The sequence below is a fragment of the Canis lupus genome, chromosome 37 (genome assembly GCF_011100685.1).
Source record: "Canis lupus familiaris isolate Mischka breed German Shepherd chromosome 37, alternate assembly UU_Cfam_GSD_1.0, whole genome shotgun sequence".
Classification (NCBI taxonomy): domain Eukaryota; kingdom Metazoa; phylum Chordata; class Mammalia; order Carnivora; family Canidae; genus Canis; species Canis lupus.
In genome coordinates this window covers 3,488,895-3,505,540 of record NC_049258.1, presented here as the reverse complement: position 1 = coordinate 3,505,540, position 16,646 = coordinate 3,488,895, and the positions used below count along the sequence as shown (strand labels likewise).

Here is a 16,646-nt window from a genome sequence, read left to right as displayed (position 1 = left end):
TAATAGAAGGTCATGCCAAAGTAAGTATTATATGTAGTTGAAAAAGAAAATTTAAACCTTGTTCATTCCTTGGGGAGTTGTTTTACTTGATTTCACATATCTATGCATATTAGTTATACATAAGGCAATGATAATAGTTTCTCTCTAATATTTATGGGTAGTGTGTGTTATTGAGTGCTCTTTTGCTGTGATGAATAACTATAGCCCAAATCATATATTATATCTTCTGCAATGAACAAACCATGGTCAAAATGATGTTGATTTTATTTGAATACTTTCATTCAGTTCTCTTCTTGATTTATTATTAATAGTGAAAATTTAATCTAGACTGGTTTTTAAAAGCACTGATTCCAGGAACTTAGTAAACCTAACATTCTATTTTGTTCTGCTCATATAAAACTGATCGATTGTGATAGAAAAAAAATGATGATATTCCACTTAATAATTTCATAGATATTATTCTGATAATCATAAACATTGAGAAAATCTCTATTATAAGTAAAAGCAAAAGTTGGGCACATTACATGGAATAATACAAAAAATAAAAATCTAGAACGGAAGATTTTTTTGTATATATTTAAAAATACAATTTTTTACACTATGAAAATAAAAGGATAAATTAATAATAATCAGTTTCCAAGACTGACTTGGAAAGTTTGTAAGTCATTTCAGTCCACATTCAAATGCAAGAGCTCAGTGGCATTGCTCTTCCTTGAAAAGGATTTCTTCCTTGAAGAAAATAGATTAAAATAGGGCACCTGAATAGCTCAGTAAGTTAACTGTCCAGTTCTTGATTTCGGCTCAGGTCATGATCTCTGGGTCCTGGTCGATAGCCCTAAGTCAGGCTCCCTGCTCAGTGGGGAGTCTGCTAGGGATTCTCTTTCTCTACTCTCCTTCTGCCTCTCCCCCTGCTCGTGCATTCTCTGTGTGTGTATGTGTGTGTGTCTCTCAAATAAGTAACTAAGTATTAAAAAAAGAAAGAAAATAGATTTAAAAAGAAATAAAGAAGGAAAGAATTTGAACACGGTGACCTCTTCTGCCATTTAGAGGCAATTCTGAATGAGTTTGGACTACATGAAACATGAGTAAGCAAATGAGGTATGACTTGTACAAGACTTCTACTTTTGAACTAGGAACCCAGGATTCATCAAAACTAACGACAGAAATGGGACATAATTATTTCACAGAATATGGGAAGAGAAAATATTTTTTTCTAAGTTTTATGTTGCTGAGGATGAATCATTTCTCCATTTTGACACCCCTTCCATAATCTGCATCGTGGTACAAGGCAATCAGTTACTTTTCACATTGATTACAGCCTTATACACCTCAGAACATAAGTTTATTATTGACAGGAAGGAATTAAGTTTTATTTTGGGTATGTGTGTATCCATGTGTTCATGTCAGGAGGGATGGTGAGAGAATGGAAAAGAGAGTCTGAGATTCCTGGAAAATGAAGGTTATATATATTTTAAAATTATGCACCATATATCCTTATGGAAACATTTATAATAAACTTTGCACAAAAATATGCACTTTTTTTTCAGTGAGTGGTTAAGCATTTATCAGAACTCTATTTTCTACTAAGCATTTATCAGAACTCTATTTTCTACCAATACATTTCCCCATTCCCTAAATTTTCTTTTTCCTTTCAATACTTTATTTTGCTTTTAAAGTTATTGACCTCAAGTTTGTCATTGTCATTTAGGAATTTTTGCTCCACTAATATATGCCAAACAACCATGGAGATATAGATATCCTTACCCTGCTCTTTTACTTTATTTGCTTATCAGAAAGTTGTTAATCAGGGAAGGTGGGTGGCTCAGTGGGTTAAGCGCCCACCTTCAGCTACACTCAGGTCATGATCCCAGGGTCCTGGGATTGAGCCCCACATCAGGCTCTCTACCCAGCAGAGAGTCTGCTTCTCCCACTCTCTCTCTCCCTGTGCTCTCTCTCTCTCTCTCTCTCTCTCTCAAATAAATAAATGAAATCCTTTAAACAAAGAAAAAAAAGTTGCAAATCAAATTTGAAAAATTCTGATACATATTACAAATTATACTTGTAAATAATCATGCCTTATATAGTCAGTTCAAGACCTTATGGACATTTCCAACTAAAACTTTTGTCAATACTTTAACAAGTGAGTGTAAATGAAGACATAGACAGTGCTTTCTGATTAGTAATATATATGTGCACCCATGCCTATGTTTTGAAGAGGACAAATATTTATTGAGGTTGCATGTCACATTTGGTGGGAAATGCCAAAGATATTAAAATATTAATATTGAATTTTAGAACACTTGCATTATAAGCATAAGACCTTAAAATATCACTTTTATCATCTTTTGTGAGACTAAATGAAATATAAGGATTATGCTTAGAATTCCCATAGAGTAGCTCCTCTAAACACATGTTAAAGAGAATTATTGTGGTGCCAAGAAATAAAATGAGATGGACACTTGAAACCTCATAAAAAATAAAGAGCACTAAAATATATTTTCTTTTTTTACTTAAAGGAGATCTTGACTGAAAGGAAAGTAAAAGTCTTTGGTCTTTGGACCAAAAGGAAAGAAAGGAAGTCTTTGGTCTTTGGAAGTTTTTTAAGACCAAAAATTACAGCAATGTATTATAAGGTACATACAGCATGCAGGTTTAATACATATAATAACTATTGAATGAAAAATGGAGAGGAGATTAAGTAGACTTATAAAGCACAGAATTTTTAAAATTTTAGAATCTTAAAATTTTTAAAATTTTATGTGAACTGGTAAATATTAACTCTAGAGAAATTATGAGAATTTAGAATGTTTATAATAATCCCTAAATCAGTCACTGAAATAGTAGTGCAAAGACATATAGATAAATGCTAAAGATAATTCAAAATTTAATTATAAGAACAGCAAAAAAAAAAATTAATCCAAAAGAGGACAAGGAGTGAGGACTATAGAAACATGAAATTGAGGGGTTAAGTACAATATGAACGATAAAATGTAGACCTGAAACCAAACATATTAAAAATTATATGGCAATGAAGGCAGAATTAAACAATTGATTTAAAAAAATGAAATATAGATCTAGACTATTTAAAGAGAGGCATTGATAATATGCTCTATGTTTTCAATATTTATATATTTTATGTTATACATATGTAAGAATATGTTTTACATATTTTATATTATATTTAATATAGCATATGTATATATATATACATATATACATATATATAGGCTAAAACTAGATGGACAAATTATACCATGCAAAGAGATAGTATAAGAAAGAAGAATTTATATGAGATAAATTATGTTTCAAGGCAGTAATTGCTAGAAGTAAAACGTATATATTATAAAGATAAAACCTGAGTCCATTAGAAAAACATAATCATAATTGTGTTTTTGCCAATAGAGTTTTTAAAATATATTAAGAAAGCCAAAGGGATAATTGACCATTAAATAATCTAGTTGGAGATTTCAATGTCTCTATTAGCAATTAATAGAACAGCAAAATAACACATTATTAATACCTTATAACTGAACAAAAATATCCAACTATTTTAGTGAATTGATGTTTATGAGCCACTAATCTTAACAAAAACAACATGCCTTCTTTTTAAGTACACAGGTATATTCAGCAAAATGAACCTCATGTTTGGACCTAGAGCAAAGATGGAATCTTAAAGCCAAAGGAATAAAGAACCCTGATAAAGGTAACTACATAAGTAAATATAAAAGCCAGTATTGTTGTGTTTTGGTTTGTGACTTTTTTACATGATTTGAAAGCAAATGAGTACAATAGAAATTATGAGTTTGTGTGACTACATGCACAATATATAAAGTTGTAATTTCTGACAGTGGTACACAGGGGAGTGTGAAAATACACTGGAACAGAGATTTTATGAACTATTGAAGCGAGGTGGTATTAATTTAAAGTGGCTCATTATAAATTTAAGATGTGTTTTGTAACCCCCAGATGACCACTAAGAAAATTATGCAGAATATATATAGAAAAAAATTAGGAGGAAATCAAATTCAACTAAAAATCAGTTAAAGGAAAATATGAGGGAATGGAGAAACAAACAAAAAATGGCATATAGAAAAAATATAAAAATGGCATAAATAAGAGCTTCCCTGTCAGCAACTGCTTTAATGCAAGTGGAATAAACTAATCAAAAGTTAGAAAATGGCTGATTGGGGTAAAAAAAGTAAAAACACCAAAAAATAAACTTGATCCAGCTATGCTGTCTTCAAGAGACTTACTTTAGATGCCAAGACATGAATAGATAGAAGGTGAATGAATGAAAAAGATATTCCATGAAAATGGTAAATAAAGGTGACCTGCAATGGTTATTCCAATATCAGACAAGAGACTCTAAGTTAAAAATAGTTATAAAAGACAGAAAGGGATATTATATACTTCTAATGAGCCATTCCATAAAGAAAATATAATAATTCTAAACTTGTACACAAACAATGGAGCCAAAAAATACATGCAGCACTAGTTGACAGACTTGAAGGGAGAAATGGACTATTTAAATAATACTCAGAGACTTCCACATCCCACTTTCAGTAATGGACAGAAAAACTAGACTCAAGATCACTAAGAGAATAAAGGACTTGAACAACTCCACCAACTAACCAGTTCTACCAAACATGCACATAACACTCTACCTAACAAGAGGATAATATACACATTTTTTTTTCTCAAGTACACATAGAACATTCTCCAGGGTAGACCATAGGATAGGACACACACACACACACACACACAAACATACACAATGGAATAAAACTACAAATCTAGGACAGAAGAAACACTGAAAAATGTCACAAATATGTGGAAGTTAAACTTTTAGACAAACGATGAGTCAAAGCATAAATCAAAAGACAGATTATGAAATGAATAATAACTAAAATATATACCAAATATTATGGAGCATTGCAAAAGTAGTGCTCTGAGAGAAATTCAGAGCTATAAGCCCTGACATTTAAAAGAAATCTCAGGGGCACCTGGGTGGCTCAGTCAGTTAAGCATCTGCCTTCAGCTCAGGTCATGATCCCAGGGTCCTGGGATTGATCCTCAATAGGTCAGGCTCTCTGCTCAGTGGGGAGACTACTTTTCCCTCCCCCTCTGCCAGTCCTCTGTCTATGCTTGCTTTCTCTCTCCTTTCTCTGTCAAATAAATAAATAAAATCTTCTAAAAAGAAAGCTCAAATCAATAACCTAACTTTACTTCATAAGAACCTATAAAAAGAAAGGCAAAATTAATACCAAAGCTAGTAGCAAAAATAAAATAAAATAAAAGACTCTAAATGAAATAGACACTAGAACAGTAGAGATAATATACTAATAATGAAAGCAAAAGTTTGTTCTTTGAAAAGGTCAACAAATTGTTGTAGCTTTAGATAGATTTGCCTAAGAATGAAGGTTCCAATTACTAAATCAGAAATAATCATATGGACATTACCACTAACCTTATGGAAGTTGAAAGGATTGGAAGAGACTACTATGAACACTTGTATACCAACAAACTAAATATCTTAGAAGAAACAGAATAAAAGATGTAGAATGACACAAACTGTCAGAACTGTCTTAAGAATAAAAAGAAAAAAATTAAACAGACTTATAAAAATTAAAATGGTTGAATCAGTATTCAGAATCCCCAGCAAAAAAAAATAAAAATAAAAAAAAAATCCAGGATGAGATGGTTTACAATTTTTTAAATCATTTGTAGAAGAATTTATACCAGTATTTAAAAAATATTTGCTTATTTGAGATAGAGAGAATGAGAGAGAGATAATAGGAGCAGGGGGCAGAGGGAGAGGGAGTGGCATAGCCACTATAGAATCCGCCAGTGAAACATAGAATTACCGTATGACCTGGCAATTTTCTTTCTAGTCTATGCTTTAAAAAATTGTAGATTTTTGATCACACATTTGTAAAAGAATGTTCATAGCTATGCTATTCACAATAGCCTAAAGCTAGAACAAGCCAAATAAATATCAACTAGTTGATAAATGGATAAACAGATAACAATATGGTGGTACAGTGGAATATTATCCAGCCATAAAAAGCAATGAAATACTGCTACAGGCTGCAACATGATTAACCCTGAAAACATTATGCTAAGTAAAATAATCTAGACATCAAGGAGCACATATTATGTGATTGCATTTATAATGCAATATGCAGAAAATGTATGTTTGTAAAGACTAGTAGTTTGTAGCAGACTAGTAGCTTCCAAAGGATTAGGGTAGGGAGATGCAGGAAGTGACTGCTTACCAGGGATGGGGTTTCTTTGTGGTGTGATGGAACCAGGAATTTCCAAGCCTTCTTCTAAGTAAAGGAAAAACCCTGATAAAATTTGTCTAAATATAATAATCCAGTTCTTTTCTCTAGATTGCTACGCTAAATGTTCTTTATCATACAGACCTTTTTATTTTTAACAATCTTTTCTATGCTTAATAAAGGGTTGGGGCACCTGGGTGCCTCAGTGGTTGAGCATCTGCCTTTGACTCAGGTCATCATCCTTGGGTCCTGGGATCAAGTCCTGCATCACGCTTCCCGCAGGTAGCCTGTTTCTCCCTCTGCCTATGTCTCCTCCTCTCTTTCTGAGTCTCTCATGAATAAATAAAATCTTTTAAAAAACCCCACAACAATCTTTTCTATGAATAATTTGACCTTCAATCAACTTGTCACTTTATTTTTTTATTTTTAATTTAGCGAGAGATTTAGTAACCACATTTTTCATTTCTCTTTAGTTAATTGATTTCAGCTATTTTAACTTAATTATGAATTCCTTTGTTAACCTATGACATGTGTAGTTTCTTAAACATAATCTGTGAATTTTCTTTTTTTTATCTGTGAATTTTCATTGCAGTTTTTCATTACTGAATTATTTAAATATGGATTATTGAAAAAATTATGCTTTAAGTGTTACATATTCTGATTCCTCAGTTTTAAAACTCTGAATTGTAAAACCATCATAATTAATATTCTATTTCGAAGGCACACAGGGGGTAAATTACAAAAAAAAAGAGAGACATTTTGTTTTATGAGGTCTCAATATATTACTTATGTGGATAAAGACTAAGAAAATAGTCACAGATGGAGAGCAGAATAAATATTCTTTAATATTAACATGCTGTGCTCTCCATGTTTCTCTGAGAGTATATTAACTTACTTATCAATTAATGTGTTTGTTGTCTTTGATACATTTAGACACATGGTACTATCCACCTGGGAGACCACTCAGTAAACAGCTGAGTCTACCTTTTCAAATTGCTATATTATGAAAATGTACAACATACTTTGCTATAATTTCTTTGGAGCAATTATTTCCATCATGGTGGTCATAAAATAATTAATTGATCAGTAATGTAGAGGGTGATATTAGACTACTAAATAGTGGTATGTCTCTCTTCCCTGAAGGAATGTGTGATTTATGTAGCTAGGAGAGCATTGTTTTTCATTACTGCAACTACTTCATGATCTGTAAATATTTGTGGAGGATAGAAAAGTTTATCTATATTAAATTTTTCTTGTTATTTTTTTTAAATACAATTTTAGATTTATTACAGGTGAAAGATACCATGGGAGATTGATTCTTTTTTTTTTTTAACCCTGAACAACTTGAAAAATCATCTCTATATAAATGTACATTGTTCCTTCTACACCCTCCACATAACATGAGTACTTGTCTATTTAAACTAATATTTAAGATTGTTGTCCTAATAGATAATTGTTCAACAAACTTCTAAACATATGCTCATATGGACTGAAAGACTGAAATTAACAAATTATACTTTTAAACAAAATTTATACCTGGTGTACATGTACATATTTATACTAGGGAGAATTATAATTCCTTTAGTTACTGGAGCTCTAACCCAAATGGACTCATGCTAAAAAATAATCCATAAAATTTAAAAACTTATCTCAATATACCATGGAAGAATAGAAGTTGATGTGACTGTTTTTAAGAAAAATTGGATTCAGAGCTTAAATGTGATTATCCCAATTATGTATTTCTGTTGTTTCCTCTTCCAGCTCATCTTTTCTTTTATTGGCCTTATATTTGATACTCCAAAAATTTCTTGTAAGACAAAAACAACATGAGCAATGAACAGAAACCAGATTCATGTTCTTTCAGTATCATAGCTCCAGAGTCCAGAGGGTCTTTCTCATTAATTTTAGAAGAAATTTTATTGGAAGCATTTGTTTGACATCTTTTGTCTTATTATTCCCACTACACAACTTTGTGGTGATTAGGAGAAACTGATGGTCTGTGGTCTGTTATTTGAAGAAATGGTAAAGGTAAATATTTTCCAAAAATAAGCATTATTCTGTATTAAAAATATAAACATACACACTTAAAAGACCTCACTAAGATTGAAGAATCCTATTTTTCTTATTTACATAGTGAGCTAGTATATACTCAAAAGGCTCTAAGAGAATTGAGGAAGAGCAATGTAGATATGGATTATAACTTGATGTATACTCAACTTTCACATTCATTCCCTATGCATACTTTCTAATGAAGTTCAAAAATTATCTTTTTAAATAATTATCTTTTAGAATGGGACCACAGAGGCCAATCAGCATATTAGCTCATAAGAGCAGCCCTTTAATCCATTTTTTTTTAATTCTAGAACTTTGGAACCAAAAAAGAATTTACAGATCTTTTAACTCAAATTAATTCAGTTACAAATGAGGTAATTGCTTCTTAGGTAGGTTAAATAGTTGTTCAAAGGTACACAAGAGATTTTAGTCATTTCCACAACTTACATTTATGCAGTTTCTTTATATAGGAAGCCACCATCAAGACTTGGAAGTACAAGAATTATACGATTTGTTGTAACAAGAAAATAATGCTGGTTTAGGGAAGCAGGTACAGTCTTCATCTCAATGTGTACATATTAGGCACAAACACAATAGTTTGTTGCTCTGTCAACTGTTGTCTTTCTGTCCACACAAGTGACTTTAAATTTGAATCTTTTGCCAGAGAAATCTGTCAAAAAAAAAAAAAAAAAAGCTAATCTATAACATGCAAGAAAAAACTCTCCAACTGATCAAAAAGCAGGATAAGAAATTATACAAATATTACAAGAATTAAAACCCCAAACAGATAAGGAGCCAAAAAGCAATGATGTATTTCAGAGATGTGTAGGATGATATCCCTGTTCTTTAAAACTTTTGTCCAACATCATGGTTTCCAAGAATAATCTTCTAGGTGACTAGTAACAAAGTAAATATTAAAACATTTTCTCATTGCTATACTGTTTCTCATTGTAACCCATCATGGAAATACTTAAGAGATAAAAACAAATGATAAAGCACAATTCGAATTATTTTCCTGACATATCTTAGAGTTTTATTAAAGTAATTGTCTTGTTTTAAAAGTAGTGCATTCACCTTTTCCTATAAATAATGTCATTTTTGTCTCCACCCTAAAGTAGCCATTAATCAGACATACATATGTTTCATGAATAACTCATGAAAGAGAAATATCAATTTTAAGTGGAAATCATACTCATGAATTGAAAGTAATGTTATTATTACTAAAAATAAGGGCACTGATTTTATGTATACTGAAACTGAAATAATATTAAATGGCTCACAGATTATTTCATTCAATCATCACAATATCTTTTAAAGATTACATGGTTATTAGCACATAGAAAAGCAAAAGTTGAACAGGGTTGTTTAATTCAAGAACCCAATTATTATCTATTACACTATAACTCATATAAAAATAGGTTCTGCGAGAAAATAATCACTAAAATTCTCAAAAACAAAATAATAGATATATAAAAATTAAACTGACAAATATCTAAATAGAACATTCATGGTATATTTTACTCTTTGTAAATGCATAGAGGCAAATGCTTTAATTCATATATATTTGAATAAAAAGATATATCAAGTAAATTATAGCACAGTAAATCTTTGGAATAAAAAGAAAGTGAGAAATAAGCAAAAAAGGATACTTATTATAATAGGCTTAGTGATTTATTTGAATAGGATTTAAGATATTAGATTGATAAAATTTACAATATTATAAAATGTATTACTATTTTCAACCTTATTTTATGTAAATAAATATATAATATAAAGAAATTTGGGAATTTGGGATTAAGTTTGTAATAACGTACTGTAAATCCCCAAGATAATGAGTTTGTCATGGCAGAGGTTTCAGAAAACAGTAACTCAAAATTAGTTGAAAAGTTCAAGATTTACTGAGAGTAAAATATAGTTTTTAAATTCCTTCCACATTAAATTGATATCTTAAAATTAGAGTGAGATGGTTAGATTCCATGTAAAGTTAATATATATATCTTAAGAATATGTTATGCATGTTACTTTTAAATACATAGAATAAAAGTTTATTTTTTGAATAAAACTTTAATTTTAGATACATATTACTTAATTTGTTTAAGAGAAAATAAATTTTTATTTTATTTTTTAGATACCCTAAAGGATATATTTACATGTAAACTCTAAAATATTGAGTGGTAATCTTTTTCATTTTCATGAGATATCATTTGTTCCCCATCCTCTGTCATATTTGTGTCAGTCATACATCAAAAGCCACCACTATTAGTTTTCTATGTATTTTCAGTCTATTTAAGACCTTTTAATTACAAATATATTTTTGATTATTGCTTTAATTTATTTAAAAATATATTTTTCATATGCCTATGTCAAAATATACACTTTGTATTTTATTATAAAAATGTACACATGCATATAAACATATAAAAATATATGTGTACATAAATGTTTATATATACATATATATGAAGTAAAAAATCACTGTATATATAATCATTGTCTTGGTTTGGCATAATTTATGCTATTTCTAATAGGTAATTGTGTTCATTTTTATATCTCATTATATGTATTTATGACTAACTTCCAGTGCCATCAGGGAAGAGTTGATATTTTAAGATAAGAGTCATTCAGGAATTTGCATCCATACTTAATAATAAAATGTTCCTGGAATTTTCCAAACTACATCTTTCTTTGCAGAACACACCTTTTGTTATTCATAGGCTCAAAAGGCCTACTACTAACTTGTCTCACAAAAACAGCCATATATAGACCTAAAATAACTTATCAAAATGCTGCCTAGACTATATTCTGTACATATGAATCCACTGTGAAAAAAAATAAATTTATAAAAGATACCTGAATGCATAATAAATAATCCTCATCTCTGCTTTCATTACTAAAAATGGAGCTCTAGGTAGGTGACAGAAAATATCCAAGAAAAGCATCCAAAATATAATAAGCATGCCAAGTTACACACACATTAAAAGATTTATAATTATGAATTCCAATTTTTTGAACCAAAGCAATGAAGTAGAATATGTAATTAGTACCATTAAGAGCATACAAAACTGAAAAACAACAGCAACAATAAACTAGGAGCTTTTTAAAAATGTTGGCACAAAAAAAAATGTTGGCATGACAGCCCTGGTGAAACTAAAAGAATAAAACTTTGCTTTCGTTATACTAGAACATCACAATTTCTAGGAGGAATAACCTAGAGAAATTTCTTAGGCTCAACAGAAGACATTGAGAACCATAATAAAATCATGAGACTCAAAGTTCAAACTACTTTCTACTTACCGATTCCTTTATCTGCATTCTGACTCATGAGATATTTAGTAACCAGGAATAACCCCAAAGAGCAATAGAAATGTTGGAGTGTCCACGGACGCACACTACAATAAATAAAACTTGACTCATTAGATTTAAAAAAATTTATATGGTGACAGGCATATCGTTACACAAAACCATTGCATCAGGTACTTTTAAAGAAACTTTCAACTAATTGGAGTGACCAACCTCATCAGTTTCCTTTATTTTTCCATAAAGTGTTTCTCCAGTTTGTAAGCAGAGAAATAGAGAGCAAAAGAGTTCAGAATTATTTAGGGAGGGAATAGGTTGTGCATGCTACCGATTCTAAAGTCGGGTCACTATTATTTTCAATACTTGGCTATCTTGTTCCAGCATTTCTCAGGCTATATCTCTCTTAATATAATTTTAATTTTATATCTTCAACCTTCGCTTTCTTGTGACAGATTTCTAATTTTCGTTACAAATCCTTCTCATTCTTATGACTGCAGACACTAAATCACACCTAGGTTTTCAAATGACTCTTGAAGTTTAAAAAGCAGGGACGAGCTTTTGTTTCTTTTCCCCTAATCTCCAAAATTGAGATGGTTATACAATCTCATAGTCCATCCATGCATTGTCTCTGAAACCAATGCCCTGCTTTTAATTTCCACACTCCTGGTTTAGGGACTCAACATTTGTCAAAGTTCTAAAAGGCTGTCCAAGGAGACTCTTCTGTTTCAGTTTCCTCCATGATATGCAAGAAGCTGACCCATCTTCATTAAATCAGTTCTGCTTCCATTGCACTCTACTAACTGAGCTCCAGGGTGTACATTTCCTTTATATAATCATCAGTATATAGGTGACCTTCCCTAAGAGCGAACCTAGACCCACTTTGCCAAATGTCTTTCTTCCCACATCCTGAAAACGCAGTCTGTATTTCACTCAACAATCCTGCAACTTACCTTGCACTTGCTATAGCCATGACTAAGCTGTTTTCCCACATGGAATTCTTATTTGAGGAGGTTGTATGTCTTCCAGTTCTCAACTAAATGTTATCTCAATGAAAGATGTCTTTCAAAGTCTGCTTCTTGAAATACTTGAAGACATAAGTCTTGCTCATTCTTTGAATTCTTATTTCCTTCTGATTTTGTAAAGTAAGTACATGGCATGTCTTAAATACATGAATGTAGCAGGAGTTAATACGAACATCAGTTAACATCGGTTATTTGGTACCCAAATCATCAATTCAGGATGGAATGCAAATAGTTTTCTATTAATTCTTATTAAAGTTTAATTTTAATTGAGCAATCATTATTAAGCACAACTATTAACTAACAGATAATATTTCTAAATATTCTCCTATTTGTCCTTCTTTGTAAAATTGATCTTTTACAAAGATAATAAACGTAGTTTGTAAAAATGGTAAAAAATGACCTAATTTTTGTACTTCAATAATTGATTAACCGTGATTATTATTTTAATGAGATTATCTAGATATTATTATACTGTGTACAAATGCACATTTAAAAGATAATTTAGCCTATAATGCTAATATTTTCCTTGATACAATATAGCTATTTTAATAGTACTTTGTATTACCCTGAACAAATTATCAGGGTAATTTGATTTTAAATGTAAATTGACATTTAAGATTACCTATATTTTTAGGTGATTTACATTTTTTAAAGTATTGTCATTATAAATATAGTAACCATGAATCTGTAGTGCAAACTGAGACACTTTGGAAATATGAATGACGTACATTCCTATTCACTGTAATTATAAACAATATATATTTTTAAAGATTTACGTATTTTTTTCAGAGAGAGAGAAAGAGAAAGTACAAGCAGGGGGAGGCGCAGATGGAGAGGGAGAGGGAGAAAATCTCAAGCAGACTCTGCTGAGCATGGGTCCCACACAATGCTCGATCCCAGATCCCTGAGGTCATGACCTGAGTCAAAATCAAGAGTCTGATGCTTAACTGACTGAGCCACCCAGGTGCCCTTCTAATCATAAATAATATTATAATGAACAACATTGCCAACATTTTTTAGGTAAACTACACTATTTTTATTGTGGCTTCTTAAAGTTTGAATTGTTTATCAGGGTATAAATAGTTTTTTAAGTCTTCACACTGTTCTCCTTAGCAGAGTTGCCAGCAATAAAAGGAGTTAATATTCCCTGTAGTCTCAAAAAGCTGGGAGTCGTTTTCTAAGCCCTAAGTTTAAATAAGGAATCATGTCACAATGTTGATTTGACTTTTCTTTCTTTGCACTGTGGTGAGATAGAACACTCTTTCATGTATTGTTTTGGCTACTAATATTTCTTCTTTAAGTTTCTAAAAGCTTAAGAAAGTCACAGTTAATTTTTTTTATTTTATTTTGTTTTGCTTTAAGGTTGAGTTTTGCCTGCATGAACATTGAAGACGACGACAGAGAACTCTGTTAAAGTTATCACAGGCTAATGTGATCTGAGATTTATTTTCAACGTTGCCTGAGGGCAGAAATATGAAAAAATATTCAAGTACTTGAAAATATAACATTTAGTAATGATAATATGATAATTAAAGATAAGATATTTGAGGGTAGATAATAGGAAATTTATTTTTAATTTATCGATATATGTTTAAATGAAAAAGAATACATGTATTAGGAAAAGTTTTTCATTACCTATATCACATTTGATCAGGTTGATTTATTTAATATTTTATACGTCAGCCCATAAAGCTAAGATACATTTTACATCAGGCTGGAGTGGCTGCGTTTGAAAAGAACACCAGTTAATTTATCTTATAACTTGTTCTCTATTTTATTTTTTGTTAAGAACATGAGTCAGAAAGTCATCTGCCTTCTGAAACTCAAGAATAAAACACAAAATGCCAATTTTGTGAATATGAATGAGTACCAAGCTGTCTCTAAAGGACAACTGAACTATTATCAGTTTTTTTGTAGATAGTTCGAAATGAATAGATTGTTCTCTGACAAAAGAATCATTTCAATCAGAAAAAAAAAAGAGCTGAGTTATTGATAGGAATATCTGTTGAAATACAATCAAATTGAGAAAGAAATTCATTATAGTTTCTCATTATATCAGTGCCGGCTAAATTATAGTCAAAGTCAAAGGTGGTTAATTTAGTTAAAATTAGATTTTTTAATGTTTACTTTCTTCTAGTATTTGAGCTAAATATTATCTTGGAAGACTAACAATCTATGTCAAATAGTCTTTCCCCCTATAATTAGATTAATATTGATTTGCTACAGTCAGATCAAGTGAAATAGTCATAACAGCTTTTTTTAAATGCAACTGAATTACTGTGAAAATTATTGATAACTACTAATCACTTAGGAACAGAGATCTAGATAAATGTCAAGTTAACTACATAATTCTTCTATTTGAATATGCAATAAAAGGTAACTTAATGTGTTTTAAATTAAACTATCTTAATTATGTATATTTGTGTCCTGCAGCCTTTGCAAAAATGCGAAGAAGAGGAAAATATAAATATTCTCAAATTGTTTATGGTTAGAAAATGTTGTTCCAAATATTCTGAGAGATAATGGAGAAAGTATAGCCATGAGACATCACATTTTGTTCAGCACTACATTTGCTATAAAATATCTTGCTGTCATGGACAGAAAAACTGAATTTGGCATTCAAGGCTGTAGCTTTATCAGAGGTAATCAATCTGTTAATTAAAACATGATTCTCAAAATTCAATTGAACATAGTCGACACGATCATGTTAAATACACACATCGCTTCTGAGTTCATATTGCAGTGAGTCTGTTTTTAGTCTTCCCGTGCCAAACTGTTACCACTTATTCTGCTCTAAATTCAGTAACTTAAAGATTAAGTTGCTGTTTACTTTAATTATTCTGCAGAAAGCTTTTAGAAATATCCTATTTTATTTTGGACATATGGATGTCTCTTTTTTTTAATTTTTATTTTTATTTTTATTTTTTTGGATGTCTCTTTCATCTTTCTAGTATTATCTGTAAATCTACTTAGAAAATCTTTCTTTTATCCTCAGTATATGTTTCAGAATACGATGACCTTAATTATATTCATATCATTATTTAGTTAAAATGAAAAACAATTATATAGATCATCTGTTGGTCACTCAGCTATTTGCGTATTATGCATAATCTCAAACATTTAAATGGAATCTTAAGTTTCTTAATACAACAAAGGCTAAAGACATACAGAGGATCTTTGATTCATAAACTTTTATTACTTTGAAAATATTTTGGATAAATTTTGATAGATAATATACATTGACGTCAATGAAGGTGATATAAACCTAGAAGTAAAATATTTTTGGTGATTAAAATATTGAGATATATGCATGCCATATGAGTTTTCTGATTATTTGATATTCATCCTCATTGAAATAATGAGTTTTAAACTTCCAACAAAAAACTAAGCCAGCCAGAACATGTTATTTTAAATTAAATATTAGAATGTCATATTTTGCCCATGGTTTGTTGCACTAATGAATTAGGGTTTATTCATTCATCTATTTATTCACTACATTGTGCTGACCTTCTGATGTGGTCTAGGCTCTTTTTAAGTATCGGGGGACACATGCAGTGGACAAACAGAAAGATCATATCTGTTCTCATGGAATTTCATTGCTGAGTGATATGTCATGGTAAGAAAAAAAAATCTCAATTACATCAACAGCAGCAAAGAAGCTACTTCTCAATTAGTTAAGAGTCTCTCTGCTGATTAATGACCATTAATAACAAGAATGAAAAAGAATTTTCTGTAGGTCACTTTCCTCATTGATTTTGGATATTTTTTCTCATTTCTTGGTTCCACTGTGTTGAACGAGGAGCTTGATGATCTTTGCACTTACCAACGAGGACTGGCAGAGAGAAGGGATTGGTGGAAGATTGGGAGGTGGAGGAAGGGAAAATCAAGAGTATGGTCTCTAACATAGCAGTTTCTCTATTTTCTGTGGTTCTGGTTGCCAGTGGAGAACATATTTTACATTTCTAGCTTTCTTGAAGCAGTGTTTTATATGGCT

General features: G+C 30.7%; 1 long non-coding RNA gene across 2 annotated transcripts in view; it reads left to right on the top strand.

The window, feature by feature from the left end:
* LOC106558316 overlaps nt 1-15,069 on the top strand; it is a 185,633-nt gene extending 170,564 nt beyond the window's left edge. For both annotated transcript variants that reach the window (XR_005384944.1, XR_005384943.1), the window contains exons 4-5: nt 3,612-3,703; nt 14,015-15,069. This is a non-coding gene — a long non-coding RNA (uncharacterized LOC106558316). The remainder of the gene's footprint in view (nt 1-3,611; nt 3,704-14,014) is intronic.
* The last annotated feature ends 1,577 nt before the right edge of the window (nt 15,070-16,646 follow it).